The sequence below is a fragment of the Lolium rigidum genome, chromosome 5, assembly GCF_022539505.1.
Source record: "Lolium rigidum isolate FL_2022 chromosome 5, APGP_CSIRO_Lrig_0.1, whole genome shotgun sequence".
Lineage (NCBI taxonomy): Eukaryota > Viridiplantae > Streptophyta > Magnoliopsida > Poales > Poaceae > Lolium > Lolium rigidum.
In genome coordinates, this window is record NC_061512.1 from 68,778,934 (window position 1) to 68,786,194 (window position 7,261).

Sequence of the window (7,261 nt, forward strand, 5' to 3'; positions counted from 1 at the left end):
TGATCACCATAACCGGAGACTATAAGAAGGCTCATGAGTGCGAGTTGGGCGAAGCCGCCTTCGCAGAGTCTGTCATATCCGGAGAAGAGCTGAAAGGCTACAGGGCCGCGGTGGATCCGACTGAGATGCAGACCACCAAGAAGCAGATCTCCGAGCAGAAAACCTCCTTCAAGCCCGCGATAGAAACTAAGAAGCATGACCTTATTCCGGGTGACTCTTCCAAGCAGGTTTCAGTCGGGGCAAACATGGACCCCAAATAGGAAAGCGCGCTCGTCGAGTTCCTCCGCGCTAACATGGATATCTTCGCATGGCAACCTTCGACATGTCCGGAGTACCTAGGGAACTCGCCGAGCACTACCTCAACATAAATCCGGGGGCTAAACCGGTGAAGCAAGCTATGCGACGCTTTGGAGATAAGAAGCGCCGCGCCATAGGAATGGAACTAGCAAAGTTACTAGAAGCAGGTTTTGTAGTAGAAGTTATCCACACCGATTGGGTCGCGAATCCTGTCCTTGTACCCAAAAAGAACACTGAAATACTAAGAATGTGCATCGATTACTCCGGCTTGAACAAACATTGCCCGAAGGATCCGTTCCCCCGCCGCGCATTGACCAAGTCATTGATTCGACGGCGGGGCGGAACTTCTGTGTTTTCTTGATGCGTATTCCGGGTACCATCAGATCCGGATGAAGGAATCCGACCAAAAGGCGACTTCATTCATTACCCCGTTTGGTACTTACTGCTATGTTACTATGCCCTTTGGTTTGAAAACGCAGGTGCTACTTACCAACGTACGATGCAGCGGTGCTCGAAGGACCAAATAGGCCGGAACGTGCACGCTTACGTCGACGACATCGCGGTCATGACCCGGAAAGGATCCGACTTGATCGGCGACCTCACGAAACCTTCGACAACCTCCGCAGGTACAAGATGATGTTGAATCCGCCTGAAGTGCGTCTTTGGCGTGCCAGCCGGAAAACTTCTTGGCTTCATAGTCTCTCACGGAGGCATTGAGGTGAACCCGGAAAAGATCAAGGCAATCCCGTGCATCAAACGACCAACTTGTCTCAAAGATGTGCAACGGCTAACCGGTTGCGTTGCAGCAATCAGCGAGGTTTGTTAGCCGTCTTGGCGAGAAGGCGCTACCTCCGTACAAGCTGCTGAAGAAAACGAGACAAATTTGTACCGGGACGACGCAGCCGACGCAGCTCTTCGTGGGTTGAAGGAAATACTTACCTCCCCACCTATCTTGGCAGCCCCCAGTAGAGTCAGAGCCAATGCTCCTTTATCTGGCGGCCACCAACAAGGTCGTCAGCCTCGTCATCGTGGTGGAGCGAAAGGAAGAAGGTCATGAATATGACGTCCAAAGACCTGTCTACTACATAAGCGAGGTGCTGACGGAGTCAAAGCAAAGATACCCTCACTTTCGGAAGCTAGCTTATGGAGTATTCCTAGGCAGCCGGAAGTTGAGACACTACTTTCAAGAGCACCCAGTAACAGTTGTGAGCAAAGCTCCGCTGTCAACAATTCTCAACAACGCTGACGCAACAGGACGAACAGCTAAATGGGGCATCGAATTATCCGCCTTCGACATCGCTTACAAGCCAAGGACTGCGGTCAAATCCCAAGTCTTGGCAGATTTCGTTGCAGATTGGACAGAAGCTCCGGATGCAAGTCTGGAGCCGGAACCGAAAACATGGGTCATGCACTTCGACGGATCCAAGCAGCATCAAGGCTCAGGAGCCGGAGTCACCCTGAAGTCCCCTACCGGAGAAGAACTGCAGTATGTTCTGCAGATCCACTTCGAAGCTACAAATAACATGGCGGAATACGAGGCTCTATTACACGGACTGCGCATCGCTAAGGAACTAGGGATCAAGCACATCATTTGCTGCGGAGATTCCGACCTGGTGGCACAGCAAGTAGCCGGAACCTGGAACGCCAGAAATTCCGTCATGGCGGCCTACAGAGACGAAGTTGACGAGATCGCCAAGAGCTTCCTCGGATACGAAGTCAAGTACGTCAGAAGAGACGACAATACAGCGGCAGATATGCTATCCAAGCTCGGATCCGGCAGAAAGCCAATTCCGCCCGGAATTTACCTAGAGCATCTCCGGATACCCTCGGTGAAGGGCGCTAACCCGGAAAACCCGGAAGTGGCAGGTGTCTCCGGCTAAAGAGGTATTAGCTATCATTCCGGCCTGGACACAGCCTTTCTCGGACTACCTCATCGATCAGAAATTGCCGGAGGACGAGGTCCTCGCACGCAAGATCATCAGACGAGCACGATCCTACACAATTGTCGATGGACAGCTCTACAAACGAAGTGCAACAGGGGTATTTCTCAAATGCGTATCAAATCAGGATGGCATTGAAATCCTCAGAGAGATCCACGCAGGGGACTGCGGGCACCATGCCGCTCCCAGATCACTCGTTGCAAAAGCTTTTCGGCTAGGTTTTTATTGGCTCACGGCTAAAGAAGACGCTGATAAGATAGTCAAGACCCGTCGAGGTTGTCGATACTACGCTACTCAACCAAACGCTCCAGCCCAAGAGCTGAAGACCATACCTATCACCCGGCCATTTGCGGTCTGGGGGCTTGATATGGTTGGTAAATTAAAAAGATCATCTCCTGGTGGTTGCGAATACCTCTTGGTCGCTGTTGACAAGTTCAGCAAGTGGATCGAGGCCAAGCCAGTGAGAAAAGCCGACGGTGCTACGGCACTAAAATTTGTCATCAGCCTCGTAATGAGATTCGGCATCCCACACAGCATAATCACAGATAATGGCACAAACTTCGCTCAGGGAGAATTGAAGGATTACTGGTGAGACAATGGGGATTCGATTGGACCTTGCATCTGTGGCTCACCCACAATCCAATGGTCAAGTCGAAAGAGCTAACGGTCTAATATTATCAGGAATCAAGCCACGCCTCGAAGAGCCGCTGCGAAGAGCAGCCGGAGCTTGGGCCGACGAACTGGACGCTGTTTTGTGGAGTTTGCGAACTACCCCTAACAGGTCAACAGGGTTTACCCCTTTCTTCCTGGTATACGGATCCGAAGCCGTGATTCCCTCCGACATCATCCATGATTCACCGCGAGTTTCCGCCTATAACGATGAAACAGTCGACGAGGCCGGACAGCTATCTCGTGGACTTGATCGAAGAAGCTCGGAATCTAGCCGACCAGCGTTCCGCCATCTACCGAGCGAAGCTCCGACGCTATCACAGTCGTCGAGTTCGGAAACGCTCCTTTATGGCCGGAGACCTGGTCCTCCGCCTTCGACAGGTGAAAGACCATAAGTTGCAATCTCCATGGGAAGGACCCTTTGTCGTTAGCAAAGTGCTTCATAACGGATCGTACTACCTTGTCGATTTCCGTGAGCTGAGGGATAGACCTGCTAACTGGCGCCGGAAACGCAAGCGTGAGGATCCGGATGACATCTACGATGAAACAGATCGCCCTTGGAATATAGCACAGCTACGTCCTTTCTACACTTAGCATATTTTTCCGAGTTACAAACTCTGTAATAGTTATACATGATCAATGAAATAAAGCTTATGGTTCACTCTTTGAGTCTTTTACCTCCTTTACTTGTTCATTTTAGATCATGTATGTTTTTTCCGACTAAAACCGCAGAGCTGGATGTTTTCCGCCTAGGCGTGTATAAAAGTTGTGATTTCTAAAATCGTCCTTTAGGACGTAAGCTTAAGTTTTCCGATTAAGTGGTTATCTGTTGCGAACTCGTGGATTCCTAGTAGCGATTTCCGGCACCTATGCCTGGGGGCTTGTTTCCGCGGTTATGGACGGATTGCCATTGGGCTTCGTCGCCGCTGGCGAGCGTCTCCGGCTAAGGTTTTCCGGCTCGCGGAAGGTCAAGCGGGCAAGCCGGAGAATAACGAGATCAGCACTTGCTTTCCGACAAAAACGAAACATGCACATAATATTAAACGGATAGCGGGATAAGTGTTTCCGCCCCACGCATAATTGTTTCGTTCCTAGCTACTTAAGAATTTAAAGTCTTATTACAAACCCTCGCCGGGGCCAAAATGATGCAACTTGTTTCATTGTTTTAAACAGGAACTCTACTCGGAGTCCTCCTCTTCGGACTGCTGGTAGCTGGAGCCGTCGTCACTGTCACCAGATCCGGCTTCAGAGTCGTTTCCAGAGTTTCCTCCGGAATGCTCGTTGCTGGACCCGGATCCTTCCCCATAAAACTCTGGCTCGCTTGCTTCCTCCTCCGCGTCGGAAAAACCTTCGGGCAGGTTGTGCTTGTTGTACCAGAACGAGTGATCCACTCGCCTGACAAACAGCTCTTCATAGCCTTCGGTTTCCGCGAGAAGGGCGCTCATGTCGGAACTCTCGGGGCTCCGCGGGCAACTTGCGCCGGATTGAGCGAGGGGAAGAAAGCCTTGCAGGTGGCCGAGGACCAAGGAGGCGGCTCCGCGCGCTGAAGATTTTTGCCGAGTCCTTGATGAACTCCGGCACTGTCGCATAAGATTGGTCATCGTATCGATGACTGAGGTTTTGGCCTTCTTTAGCGATAGAGCCGTGGCAATTCCGCGACAGGCTCCAAACAGTGCATCAATGGAGTTCCGCACTTCCTCGTAGGCTTCCGTCCTCGTCAGGTTTGAATCTTTCGTCCACTCAAAGCCAAGACTTGCTGTGGAAGAAAAGAGGTTCAGTTCCGTCAGAGAAAACATGAAAGATGGTCGGAGCAACGACGCGGAAGAGTGCTTACGGAAGATAAGTTTGTCAATGGCTTCCGCCTCCGTTTCCAGGGCTTTGTTCTTGGCGAGTGTGGAGATCACGCGGCCTTGGCTTCTCTCCAGCCTTGTCGATCAACTCCGCCTTCTCGCGGGAATGTTTCTCGGAGAGTTCTCTTCTTGCTTCGGTCTCTTTGCTTGAGGATTCTTTCATAAAGTTCCGGAGGGACTCGTTTTCCGCCTCAAGCACCGTGACCTTGGCGGAAAGCTCATCAAGCGAGGAGCGCTTAGCAGCATTCTTCGAAGGCGGACAAGTTGCACGTATTATGCATCATGCATTATGACTTAACACAAAAAGTAAAAAATCCGGATCTTGTACCTTTCGAGGCGGGTCTCAAGCAGTCTGGATAGCCTTTTGGCTGTTTTCCGCGTTCGGCGCAGCCCCTCGATCTCCGTGATCTGCTCCAAGCACATGGATGCGCAAATCTTCATGCAATTTCCGTGTGGTCTGTGAAGCAGCAGGGAGTTAGCCGGATATTCAAAATCTTGGAGGCTAGCGAGGAGTTCAGTTTGGGATATGAAAATTTTAAATTTCCGTCTAAAATACATTTTGGGAAAGCATCGGATAATACATGTTATTCGGAACTATATCACCCAATGCTTGGGGGCTAGTATTACCTGCCGCACTTCCCTGTGCTTGGCGAAAAAATCCTTCGAGTTCTCCTCCGAGTCGGCGAGTTCGCGCACCTCCTCCTCCGGTTTTCCCCATACTGTGTTCAGCATGACGGAAACCTTCGCGTGACGTTCTGCAAGAGTAAGCTTTTGGAGGGACGGAGTTGGTTGAAGGTTGACGCGGGTCGCGTTGGTGACTTGAAGTAGCTTGGCTTTTTGCTCCTGCTCTTCTCCGGTTGGCCCCGCGAAAGCGGAGCTTGGCCGATCGAGGCGGAGGAATGGGCGAGGAGGTCCCCTTGGCGGAGTCGCCCTGGTAAACGGGATCTTCGGGAATGTCGTCAAGGTCAATGACGTCCTTCGGATCCGGCTTGCCGGCGAGATGAGGCCTTCGGCGGAACTTCCACCTCAGGAGTGATAGGGACAGAAGCCGGAGATGGCTTGACCTTCTTCTTGGTGACCCTTGGGGCCTTGGGAGGTTGGCTTCCGGAGCTACAGGAAAAGCATGCAAACATAAGAACAAGTGTTAAAACTGGAACTTGGATCTCAGAAGGGAGACGCTTACCCGGAAGGCTTGAAAAAGTGCTGGATGGCAGGCTGCCCTTTGTTGCTGGTATTGATCAGCGCGAGGCGCTTCTTTTCCGCCTCGGCTTTCCGAGTAGCCGCGATACTAAGTGTCTCGCGGGGGCGTTTCGCTGGGGAGCTGGAAGGGGCTGGCCTTTTCCTCTTCGCGGGGCGGCTGGCTTCGGGAGCTTCCGCCTCCGATGCGGCTTCTGGATCCGGGTTACCGGTAGATGGGACTCGGAGGAGGTTTCCGAGTTCACTCTCTTCAAGCGCTTCGAGCTAGTGCAAAGATAAAAACTTAGGCAAAGTTTGAAGAAAAACAATAGATCAAGTCCAGATGCCGTACCGCGGTTCCGGATCCCTCCGTGTGGATGTCTTTGTTGCATACGTGAACATGGAGTTCACGCGGGATCTTGAGGAGGAGCCGGATCCTCTTGTCGATAGCGTCGGCGGACAGGTTATCTTTGGTGGCGCGCATTGAGTCTTCGCGCCCTGTGTATTCAAACATCAATCGGTCCTCGTGTTGAAGCGGCTGGATCCGCTTGGTAAACCAGGAGAGGGTCAAATCCTTCCTCGTGAGCCCCTCCTCCGTAAGCTTGCGGATCCGCCTTACTCGCGCGGTTCAGCTGAGGCGAGTCGGAGAGGTGAGGGCACCGTGTCCATGCCGGAGTCTCGTTGGCGGGGCTGTTCTTGAATGTTGGAAGTTTTTTGTCGCTCGCCGGGTCGGAGACGTCCTTCAGGTAGAAGAAGCCTCCGGACCAATACCTCGCGGATTCATGGCGATCGGTGTGGGGGTAGACGCGACCCGGGCGGAGGAGGAAAGTGATGGATCCGCAAGTTGGCAGTTCGGAAGTTTGGCGGATCTTCTCTTTCTTGACAGTGAAGAAGTATTGGAACAAGGGAAGCTCTGGAGTTACCCGGAGGTGGCCTTCGCGAGAGCGACGTGGTTGCCGATGGCGAGCACGCTATTCGGAGATATGTTATGAGGTTGGAGTCCGTACGTCTTCGGAATCTCCCGGAAGAAATCCGAAGGCGGGAATGAAAATCCACGCTCCACCGGTGCCTTCGTCGGCACCATTTCGTCGTCCCTTGGAGCCGGAGTTGGTTCATCCGGAACCGACCTCCGGCTTCCGGGTTGCGGGAAGCCTTCCGACTCGAGATTCTTCAATTCCATCTCGGTGGTGGTACAGGGCCACCATTTCCCCTTAGCTTCGGAGTCGCGCTTCCGAGCCTTTGATTTCTTGGCAGCCTCTTCTGTTTGCTGCTCCGACTGGCCCGCCCCGGAGGTTTTTTCCGGGTGGGCGAAGTTCCCTCGGTCTCCTT